Genomic DNA, 12,626 nt, shown 5'->3' with positions numbered 1-12,626 from the left:
ATAAAGACACATGTGATATTGACCTCAGACCCAGAAAATGATAGCAATATCACAAGCCCGGTCGCTAATACTTTCTGTGTCTTCAGTCAGTATCACTTGACATGGGTCCTTATAACCACATATCGACCTATACTGAAGTCCATAATTAAAAAAATATAACATTTTTGAGTAAGTTTTTCTATCTTATCACAAATGTAACAAGTTTCACTATATACCCTAAAGAAAGCTGAATCACACGGGAAACAGTAATAACACATAACGGAAACAGTTATAACACATGATGGAAACAGTTATAACACCCGACCGATCATTCTCGCATGCTCTTATGCTACACATTATAGCTCGGGTTCAAGATTCAATGACGTTGGTTGCTAAGCAAACATAAACAATGGATCGTTTTGTTTGTTTAACGTCCCTCTCAAGAATTTTTCACTCATATGGAGATGCCACCACGGGACCTCAGTTTATACGGTCTTATCCGAAGGACAGGTCTTCACGTCCCACAGTGGGATTCAAACCTGCGACCTAAGGATCAACTCCTTCAAACTACACGACTCTAGAGCAAACGCTCTTACTACTGCACAACACGGGCGACACAATGGATCGTAGTTCAAAACAGCATGAAAAAATCTTAGGATCATTTATCATAACTTCTATGATTTAGATGATTGTTTTGATTTAAAAATATTGTATAACATATATCACATGACTTCTTGGGTGACTATACCAGAAAAATTTGCCCCTCAGTGACAGGAAAGTCCTGTAGTGTTAGTCACCCTCTGCCTTAAGCATCAGGTGACATAACACTACAGGGCTTTCCTGTCACCTTTGGGAAAATATTCTGGTATGTCACCCTCTAAGCCATGTGTGTTATACATGTGTATATATATATATATATATATATATATATATATATATATATATATATATATATATATATATATATATATATATATATATATATATATATATAATATCTGATAATATTGAGAGTAAGTTTTGGAGATTTTATTGTTTGTGTTTCTAAAAAATACAAATTATTGAAGTTTCTTCAATTAGAAGAGATGATGGACTAGCTGTTTAAGATGTTTAACACTCTTTTGACCAAGCTAGTACATGTATTGGAATTCCTTTGGAACTGTGACAGAGTTTCCAACACATTGGTTATAAGTGTAGAAGTAATTGACTTTATATGATCAAAGACATCTGTCCCATGTCCTGTCTTATTGATTGTTGGTGTTCTAATTCAGTTAGAGAATTAGCTACCAATTCCGTTACTCTGCCAATAAACATTATTCTCCATACTCTTGACAAATGAATTTAGACATGATTAAGGGTTTGGCCTGACACGTGTGCTCAAACTTGATCTTTGTTTTTTTTTATCTTCAAGAACACCACGTCCCCAATTAGTCAAATTGGTATGTAGTGTAGATTGAGTTTTGTTCACATTGTGGCCCCTAGAGCTGGGATGGGCCCGAAGAAGGAAGTTTTGCATAGAAAAATATCTTTATAAAGATATTCGTCTCAAAAACAGCAGGGGGCATTAATCAGAATTGATATATCATATTTACTCTTATTTAGTAAAGATTCTTTGTTTAATTAATAACCCCTTGACTAGATGGATGGAAGAATTAACAAAGGATTTATACAAAGAGAAAAAAAACAATAATTAAAAAATCTCTTCTTGGCAACAACAGGGCCCAAATTATTCATATAAACACATCTTGAATGTTGATCTTTTGAATATATGGCATGGGCCACAATGGTATGTTTAAGTTTTACATAGGATTTTATTTAAAAAAAAAAAAAACAACAACAAAGCAAAACAGTATTTTTCTCTTAAAAAACATCAGGGCAAGAAGTAATTTAGATAATGTTCAAATATATGTACATGTATTCTGTATATAATTCTGGGAAAAGGATAAAAAGGAAATGTGACTCATGTGAGCATTGTGGCTTAGTGAGGCCTCCTTAAATTTGTTAACCAACTACAGTCAAACCTCTTTAACTCAAACTTGATGGGACCAAGAAAAAACTTCGAGATATCTGAGGATTCGAAATATCGAGGATAAAAAGTGGTTGGGACTTCGGTTCCACATATCAGTGGAATTCGAGATACCGAAGTTCAACTGTATAGTAAAACATGCTTATAAGCAAACATACTTATAATAAATTGACATTTACAGTGAAGTGATTTTCATTCTCTGTGGCTTTAGAATATATTGTAAACTAAATCAATATAATGAAATACATTTATAATGAATCAAAATCATCCGTTCATAGGATTTGTTATAAGGGTGTTTTTATCAGTATTCTTTATTTTTCAGAATAGAAAGTTTTAAAAGGGGTGTCCATGTAATTTGCAAACATTTTTTTTCTATTAATAATTGAGTGCCAGAATTAAAATTGATGAGGTAAATGAATTGCGAGCACAATACATTCTTGTAGTCCTTCATTCATTAAAAGCAGTGTGTTTTTGGACACTGTAAATCTTCAACTTTATTGCTTTGATGAAATAGAGGGGTATACTTGGAACGTTATTCTTATTCAATCCCAGAATCATACAATCTAAATAGGTCAACAAAGATCATGTCTACCATGTCTACAGAGATGAAAGTCTGCATGCACGTTTGCATGTTTTGTTGCTTTCTGAGTAAGAACAGAATCCTTGATCTCTTCTTTTTAAATGGACTCTTATCATTTATGCACACTTTTTATTGCTTTTATCAGGGGTATATCTTCATGGACCTCGGAATGTTAAGGCCACCAATGAAATTACAATTTAGATCACTATTGGATATAAAATGGGGAGAGATGTCCTCCCAGATCAATGATGGTGATCGTTTATTTTGGTACATGTACTTTATCAGAAGGGAAGATCACTTGTTTTGTGAAAATGGTTTTATGCAGGCAATCATGTTTAGAATGATGAATTTTATCATCTGGGTTTTGCTCCAAAAAAAAAAATTAGACCCCATGGTTTGAGCAATCAAGCAACTTGTAATTCCCTAGATCAGATTAATTGTTATGCAATGGAGGAGTTCTTTTTTGCTCATGGCACTGAGACTGATTCTAATCAGGTAATTTCATTAGCACAGATAGAGAGAGAGAGGGGGGAAAAGTCACCCATAAATCTTAATTAAGGGGTTTAAATTAATCAGTTCAGAAATTTCTCACTGTAGGATACTGCATATGAAAAAAAAAATTATTTAATATGTTCTGAAAATTGTGAGTCAGTATTCTTAATTAATCCAATTGATTCAATTAATATCAGAAATGAAATCTGAACTCGCAGTGACATATTGTGCATTTGTGATTTTAATTCATATTTTGTTTCAATTATAAGTTAGTCAATTGAGGTCATATACCAGTTTCAATTAAGTTTTTTTCTCAAAAATTAAAGATTTAGTGTAATTAGATAAAACTTAATTTATAGATTATAAAAATTAGGAATATCAATTAATATTTCCTTTGAAAATTTTTCATGAATAACCTTAATTTTTACAGGCAAAATCATCATGCAGATAGAAGCAACTCACCAAGACATGTTCTACAAACACATTGTAGATTTATTTGATGATGTATGTTAGTGTTAATTATTTGAATTCTTGTGTTGTATTAATTCACAATGATTTTTTGTATCTCTGCATTGGAAGGTCAAGTTTGATTGCATATTTAAAATAAAAGTTCTAAATATTTTGGACATTGTATGCCATTGACTTAATATTTGAGAGTCAGAATTTTGAAACAGTAGGGAGATGTAAAGATTGAATGAGCATACTATTGAACACTTTGATGTGGTATTCTAATGCATATTTAAATGCTAAGGCTTGATTGCATTTGTTTGACTGAAGGAGAAAATATTGTCTTTAAGGGGAGATAACTTTATAAATGAATCGTTTGACAGTGATAAAGTTCCAGACAGTGGTCCATTGATTGTAAGAAATGTCTTGATTGATCAGTAGAAAAACAGTTAATCGACCTCCCCAGAAGATTGCAAGATGCTTGTACTAAAGTTGGGTTATGTTTCAAACTATCACTTTTCGAAGAAAATTTGTTATGACACTGTAATTATGTATGATTAAATCAGAAAGTAAGTGTCATATAGCTAGGGGCAGTTTCACAGTTCGAGCAGATTTGATAAGTTTCTTGCAGATTTTTAGTAGGAGAACGTCTTTTGATTCTCGATGTATTCACAGATTGACTACAGGGTATAGTGAGGTGTGACCATCGGACAGAGACGGTGTCGTCATTCAGCTGCTAACATTTTAACATAGCTTTTATGTGTTTTACAGAAACTGCTGGGATAGGGTTCACAAACATTCTTGACTGACTTCACACACAGGTAAGGAATACATTTCATTTCTATTATGCATTTATGCAGAAATGCAAATTTTTAAAAAGCTTTTAATTGCAGAAAAATTTATATATATATACTCAGTGCATAAGATTTGTAAATTGTACACTTGTGTCAAATGTACATGTACAAATTGCATTCCTGTTTCGTCAAAAAAAGTCTTAGTTTTTGCTCTGGTTATATCTATAGGGGCAATAAAAATTTCACAAGACTTTATTTTCACCATTTCCAACACTATCCTAAATGCTGTCCTAAGAGTTAATATTTAGTTATTCAATTCTTTTATATTTGTATATGTGTCATATTATTATAGATTAGTATTTGTACATGCTGGTTTAGTCCACTGCAAAACAGGCTTCCTATTGGTGAACGAATGTGATTATATCGTTAGTTTTATTGACTAAATTGTTACGATGTCCTCGTTAGACATATTTACTCCCTGGATTATATGAAGCTTGTGCTCTCGTCTTGCATGCTAATTAACTCAATTGTTCTCGTACCTTCATTAGAAAAGGACATAATATTTCAGTGTGGACAACTAAGGCTGTACATCATGTTTTATTAAACAACTTATTTATTTTTCTTTGTGGTATAATTCATTACTTTCTAAGAAGAAAGTGAAGCTAAATATTTAATTTAAAAAAAATTGTTTAGATGCAGAAAGTGAATGGGAGTTTTAATGTGAGTTTTGGACAAGGATTTATATTAAAAACACAACAGATATTTGTCAATATATTTGAATTAATGTACTAGAAGGTAAGTAAAATATTGATATTAGGCTAATTATTTCATTGTGTTATGAACTAAGCCCTCTCACCAGACTTTTGTAGAAAGATAATATATATACGTGTACTGTAAACAGGGTTATTTTCACCCATGTATTTTTGCTGTTTTACAATTTTGCCCTGTTCTAAATCAGCCAGAACAGTTTTTTTTAAAAGTGTCCATGCTGTCTTTCTTGAATTAGTCCCATTTTAAATTTGTCCCACATATATGACATTAGGGTGAAGGGGGCAAAAATTTCCCTGTATACAGTAAATTCTACAGAATTGAGCTGCATAAGATAATGCAGATTAATATACCAATATTCAGCTGATGTTTGTTTGTATGTTGTTTAACGTCCCACTCGAGAATTTTTCACTCATATGGAGACGCCACCACTTGCTGGTGGAGAGCTGCAAATTTTGTCCTATGCTCGGCACTTACGACCATTGAGCAGTGAGGGATCTTTTTCATGCCAATACCTTCTGCGACACGGGACCTCAGTTTATACGGTCTCATCCGAAGGACCGGCCTCCACGTCCTACAGTGGGATTCGAACCCGCGACGAAAGGATCAACTCCTTACTCCGCGACTCTAGAGCAGACGCTCTAACCACTGCGCCACGCGGCGACTTATTCAGCTGATGTACAATACAGTACTGTATGTATATATAAGTTTTCCCATTTTATCACAAATGTACTGTAGATCTCCTTTGCTTTGTTCTACGTTGGACTAATTTACGCCATGAGCACAGTCACAATTTTTCACAGAAATTTGTCACAGTGTACCACAGTTATTACATGTGCTGGAAACAGCTAAGTTATCTTCTCAGCAACCTTTCATGTTCTTATGTTGCACTTTAATAATAAGCTTGGGTTCAAGATTCAAAGTTGTCAGTTGCTAAGGAAACATAAACAGTAATTAAAAGTGTATTCAAAATGTCATGAAAACGTTTTTGCTGTGTTTGTCTAAAATTTAACAATGTAGATAATACATGTATCTTATTTTAGTTATTTATAAAAGATTTTTTTTAAATATTATATTATATAGTATACAACTTTGCTTTAAGGGCAACCATACCCGAATATATCCCCTGAGGTGACAGGAAAGTTATGGTGTGCTAAGGCACAGGGTGACATAACACTCCAGGGTTTTCCTGTCATCTCAGGGCAAATATTCTGGTATGTCACCCTCAAAGCCATGTGATATGTGTATTATCACATTTACTCTTTTTCACTCATTAGATAGGTTTTTCCTTATCCCACACTTTGTATTCCCATGTGTATGCATTTTGAAATGGAAAATCAGAGAAGTATTGTTAAAATCATTATAAACATTCTATTATATAAAGTTCAACACTCCTGTCTTTATTTTATATATTACATACTAATCTAAGTAACATAATCATTTTGATGCTATTAATGTCCAAAAGATGTCAGCCAATGGGAAAGGTTTTGTTTTGTTTTTTTTAAAAACTTAAAATTAGGTAAAAACATGATTACAAAGAATCCCTAATATCTTGCGATTTGGAAAAATATCAAATGCAATTGCAAATCCATGGAGATACAGTAAAATGCACTTATAGCAAACATTATAATTGACGCTTACAGGGAACTGTGAACCTAACAGATATAACGAATTATGCTTATAATGAAGCAAAATCATCCATCCCTGGCACTTCGTTATAAGTTTGTTTTACTGTATATGGTTACCTGTCCTCATGCTGGGTCACTGACCATGTGAAAATTTGTAGCAAACTACACTAACATTATAGTAAAAAGATGTTAAATTAAAGGTGTATCATGAAATCTTAGAAAGATCTCTTCTTCTTTTTTTGGTTGAAAATGGATTAAGAATTGCTTTATGAGGGTGGGACAGGTTCTGTTGTGTTATGGGTTGGGGTCAAAAGAGTTGTCACTTGACAAAATTGGACCATAAAATCCTAATGTACTGACTTTGTGACTGACTTTGTGTGAAAACAAGTTCTAACACTGGTGTTGCCTTTCAGAAAGTGTTGAATGTAACAGAGAGTGATTTTTTTTTTTTTTTTTGGAATTCCTGACACACATTGTTTTTAGTTTTTGTTTTTATTTTTTTTTTGAGAGAGCAAAGCATTATAAGGTTATTTTGCATCAAAATCATATACCTGGTATGTTTAAAGTTTTTTGCCCTGATTCTTGATGGAGCCTACGTATCAAAACTCTTATAAATACTTCTCAATATTTAATTGTTGTGTGTTGTAGTTCTTCATTGTCATGTTGTTTGTGGTTCACCCCACGTTGATCACTAAATAAAAGGAGTGCCATGAGGCACCATTTACTATTACTAAGTCCATTAATTGCAGAGTTACTCCCCTTTTGTTAAATGAAAATTTTAACACCATCTTCCCCTCTATCAAAAAGCAATTCGAATGATAAAAGTGATAAAAAAAGCTTTTAACTGGACATTGATAAAGAGATATGAAAGAAAGTAGAAGGTCATAGAGCATCTTGATATTTGATTTTAAAGAAGTTGCTGAACATGTTTGTCTAAATTTACCCAGGTATTTGATACTTTAATTGTCAATGCTGTTGGACCATGAAATTCCAAGTATTTGTGTACATAGAATAAATCAGGCATTGTGTTACAGTAAATGAATGAGATTTATTCAGTTTAATTGTTATGATTACACATATCAAAAATTTGTGAAGATCAACAACCTCTAAATTCAAATTTTCATGTCTGTGAGAAAGATTATTTTATGGATCTTTTTTACATTCCTTTATTAGTTTATGGAGTTGTTTTGTTTCTTATTATTATTTTGAAAGTCTTGATTTTTATATATATGACTGATAACAATAAAACCAATTATTTTCCTGGGGAAACCACATAAAAATTGGGCAGTGAATGATGAAACAAATAATATACCTGACATTATCAATAAATCTTCTAACAAATACGAAAAATCTGCTTGCTTTTTAAAAAATCTATACTGTAGAGCTTATTGAATGTTGAAGAAACATAGGCCTTTAGAGTCTGTATGAATGCCAGTCACAACTACTAGACATAGCTTTTAGACAGACTAGTCAAGGAATTGCCCATTTCTTTACAAAGAGAGAGACCTCCCCTCCCCCCCCCCCCCCCCAAAAAAAAAAAAAACAGAACAGAAACCGTTCTCATTTTTTAAAAAGAAATGGGGGAAATATTAAAAAATAAATTGTAAAATTGAGATTCATGGCCACTACATGTTCTTATTGATCGTCAGTTGAACCATGCTGTAGCCTATATCAGTATAACTAAGGGATTTGCTGCTTTAAATATGTAAAATGTTAGTAAATCATACATGCATGAATTTTGCTTTAACTGTGAACTCAATGTCAACAAACTATTTATCAAAGACTATAAAATTAACTTTAAGTTGTTTTACTTTTAATCATTTATGTCATAATCATGTTTTAGCTTTAAAGTTAAAAATGTTAATAATTCTGTTAATATAAAACTACCAGTTCAATATTCCAATTCTTACAGATGCAACTGCATGTTCTTTTCCTTTATTATAAAAAGCAAATTATCATTCGAGACTTCAGATTTTTTTCCCTCCAATTTTCTAGCAGAAATATTAGCTTTTTAGAAATTGCTGTAAAAAAAATATAATAGTATTCAGCGTTACAAAATATTGGTTATGACGTAAGCCAATATTACCAAGACAAAACATTTTTATCATTTATGGAGTTACCCAACAGTTTTATGTAGCAGCTACATATTTCATGGCTGTTGTCCGACATAAGACTCTGCAATCTTGATAAATTTTTCTCCTGAAGGAAAGATTTATTTAAATTTTGCATGTTTTATACATGGAATCAGGAGATAATCCATATTAAACTACAGTAGAGAGGTTGGATAATTGGTGCTGTGCTTGACTTTGTCTGCAGAGGTTTTGTTGATTGCTGATAGAACTTGATGTTTTATCAAATTATCACCATATTTTTTTTTTACGTTGCTTTAAGACTTGTGCAAGGGGCTTAAAATTTGCAAGATTGTATAGAATGCAAGATAAACAATGTAATGAATAACTTGATACCAAAATACCACAAGGTTCCTATGATGTGATAAAAAAAAAATAGCTGCAGATATTGGTATTTTGTACAACTTGGAGTGTAGTATGAAAATTTGGTTTAAATAGAATTTAAGGAAAGTTAACGTACTTCTATGAATCCTTTATTCACAAGAGAGTTCCGTACAGATTTGTCAGTCACATATTTATCAAGACATTCTAATGCAAATTCTTAGAATTAAAACATGAAATTTTCATTTCATATGATTAATGGTTTAGGAACATATTACTTGCATAAAATCTGCATATAAATAACCTTTTGGCCCTAATGCACATTTGTTATGTGTTGAATAAGCAGAAAAATAAACCCAATTACATTGATCCAAGATTTTGAAATAGCTATATATGATAAACACCATATTTTGCATACAGTTGTATGTGTTTGTAGTTTGACAAGTTTTTGTCTGAAAACTCAGCAAAAAATTTCTGATAACTTCCATGATTCCTTTAAAAGCTAAGACTTAGAATTGATGTACCAGTGGAACTGTCGGACCTATTCAGAATGTTGTGACCATAAGGCACTTCATATTAAACATCCCAGTATACCCATAAATCTAGCTGTCATTGATAGTCATTTTGATTTCAAAATTTTTAAAATTATCTTTAAAAGCCCCCAAAGGGTTTGATGAATATTCATATTTTTATTTGAAATGATGGAAATGCTATACAGGAATGTATAAGTAATATCAATATTGGGAAAGTTCGGTTAATTGAGTGTTTTGAATGATATTTTTCATTTGTGTCTTATTTTTACTTCAGTTCCCCCAAAGGTGTTATTAGTCCCCTACCAGTGAAACCGGAGGGGACTATAGGTTTCCTCTGAGTCTGTTCGTCCATCTGTCTAGCTGCCCGTCTGTCTGTCAGTCCCTCTGTCTGTCTTTCAGTCTGTCCTACTTGGTTTTCTGCACTTTTTTCTAAACACTTGCAGATATTGAGCTGATTTTTGGTATGTGAGTGTATCTTGATGAGTTACAAGTCAAGATTGCATTTCGTTCCACTTCAATGATTTTTAGTGGATTTACTACCTTTTGAATTTTTCAGGGTTATCCTCAATTTTTTTCTAAACGCTTGCAGATATTGAGCTGATTTTTGGTATGTGACTTTACCTTGATGAGTTATATATCAAGTTTGCATTTCATTCCGCTTCATTGATTTTTGACAGAATTATGACATTTTCAATTTTTAGCGGGAACCAGATTACACTTGTCGGTAGGGGACGACTAAGTATTGCTAATGCAATACTCTCAGAATGCTTGTTCACCAGAACTTTATTTTTGTGTAATTACATGAGACTGTATGCTCACAAAAATTTTATCCGTGGATATTTGTATTCCTAAAAGATTATATAGAGCAATAAAAAAATATTGGTCTAGCAAATGAAGAGTAAATAATTAATATAAGGTGTACCGGGGTAGTTAAAATTTGGTGAACTACTGTATGCACAGCAAGGTCATAATTTTTCCGGTCTTTATGGGAATTCAGAAAATCTTTAATGATGAAAAAACTGCAAATGTTTAACGTAGTTATAGCAAAAATAGCTCGCTCTCTCTCTCTCTCACTCTCTCTTAAGCATGAGCAGTTACTTGTCTTCAAGGATGTTAGCCTTGAACTAGCTTAGTCAGTCAAACTTTTATGCCATGAGATAGTGCCATTTTATGAAGAGCATGTTACACCTGACTAAGTTTTGGCAAGAGTCCACTATGCAAATCTAAATCACATCAGAAATTTAATTTCTTTGATAAAACAAGGTCCTAGCTTGCTCCCAAGTACAGGTCTTATAATAAAGCTTAGTTGTTCATGTATTAAAAATGCATTACATTGATAATAAAATTATTTGTTTACTCTTTGGCATCTAGCAGCAGACCTTTTTGTATGATTATGTGCCAGATACAAAACTTATGGGAGCTTTAGGTAAAGGATTGAGATCTTAAAATTAGGCTTATTTGTGAAAAATATACATGGGTATCAAAGCTATTGGTTGGGGTGTAATTTGGAATGGAGGAAGATGACAGCTTCTGCATTGAGAAAATAATAGATTTCTAGCTTATGTAGGGTGTATTACTACTAGGAGCTGGTGCATGCTGCTAAGTTAGGTGACTGTCAAGACCCCATTGTCTTTGGGCCCATTGTCTTAAGTCATTTAGAAATTGGATGTTTGCTCCTCAAGGTTTTCAAATAAAAGCAGTTGATATTTCATTGTCATGCAATAATTGCAGTAAAGAATTTTAATTGAAAAGTGCTAATATCAAGTGAGTGTATTATGTTACTACACACAGTTTGCAGTCCAGTTCAAGTGGGGGACATGCATTTCTTTGAGTCATTTTGTGCCTTTTGGGGACATGTTTCTTTTAGTCATTTTGTGCCTTTCTAGCATATACACATGCACATTTAATATGTCATGAAGAAGGATCATGAATCAGAGCAACAGTCCTATCTTAAATGTCAAAATATCTAACACCCACCTTTTAGGAATTAAGTGGTTCTGCTTTACTTTATTTGGGCAGTTTGACAGAGTCATTCCTCATACATGGACTCATTGTCCACCCCCTTCTAAGATTACCTCCCAACTGGAAGCTTAGGTATTGGTAATCTTGTTGACAGGTGAAGAAGATGATAAGTCGAATATCACATACATTGGCTGACATTCAATCGAGTAGTAGAAGGAATCGATGGTCATTGTGTCCAATTTATGTAAAAGGGTCTTCCATCAAGCTATGAATGGAGACTTTTGGGATAGATGGGAATTACTGTTATTTGTGAGACAAAGTCCCAGAATAGGCCAAAGAAAGAACTTGGGTATTGATTAACTGAAGAGGAATGAACTAGTTTTCTACTTGGTTAAATTGTGTTTTTGATTTGATTACAATAAACCAGTGAGATGTTCTGTCCCTTAGTTGAACACTTAAAGTTGCAGCTGCCTTTTTTTCCTATGATCCATGGATGTATACGTAAGAAATATCGTGTAATAAAATAAATGCATATAAAGAGAATTTCCATATTGATTCTTAGCAATGCTGTGCTAGAGTTTATGAGATGTAGCAAGCATTGAATCATGCTAGAAGACTGATAGGAGGGGAAAAAAATCATCTTACACTGCAATCAGGACTATAGGGGCCATGCTCACTTGAGATACTACCAACATTGTAGACTTAACCTGCATGATTAACAAAGACGTGCCATTGATAGGATAGGTGAACTTGTTTTCTGGAATTTACAGCTTTAACCTTTCAAATTTTAAGGTAAAAAGTTTGTTTTGAGCATGTGGTCATTCAAAAGTTTGCAATTTAAAATTTTGTTTGATTGATTTTCAGAATAATAGATGATATTATTATGACTAAAAATAGATAAATTTAATGAAATGTCTCATTTTTTCTTCTCGAATGGAACGTGTAAATTTATGGCAGATGTTTATTT

At 32.7% G+C, this 12,626-nt stretch overlaps 1 protein-coding gene across 5 annotated transcripts in view; it reads left to right on the top strand.

Moving 5' to 3' along the window:
- Positions 1–12,626, top strand: part of LOC133200160 (neuronal calcium sensor 2-like) — a 59,222-nt gene that overhangs the window by 24,275 nt on the left and 22,321 nt on the right. For 3 of the 5 annotated variants that reach the window (XM_061335921.1, XM_061335923.1, XM_061335922.1), the window contains exon 2: positions 4,296–4,345. The gene's annotated coding sequence lies outside the window, so the exon portion shown is untranslated. Of the gene's footprint in view, positions 1–4,295; positions 4,346–5,097; positions 5,114–12,213; positions 12,452–12,626 lie in introns of those variants that run through there. The other 2 variants (XM_061335926.1, XM_061335925.1) reach the window with 2 other exon arrangements.

Source organism: Saccostrea echinata, unplaced genomic scaffold (assembly GCF_033153115.1).
Source record: "Saccostrea echinata isolate AGI-Se365-2 ecotype Australia unplaced genomic scaffold, CSIRO_AGI_Sech_v1 ptg000037l, whole genome shotgun sequence".
Lineage (NCBI taxonomy): Eukaryota > Metazoa > Mollusca > Bivalvia > Ostreida > Ostreidae > Saccostrea > Saccostrea echinata.
This window is presented reverse-complemented; position numbering and strand designations above follow the sequence as displayed.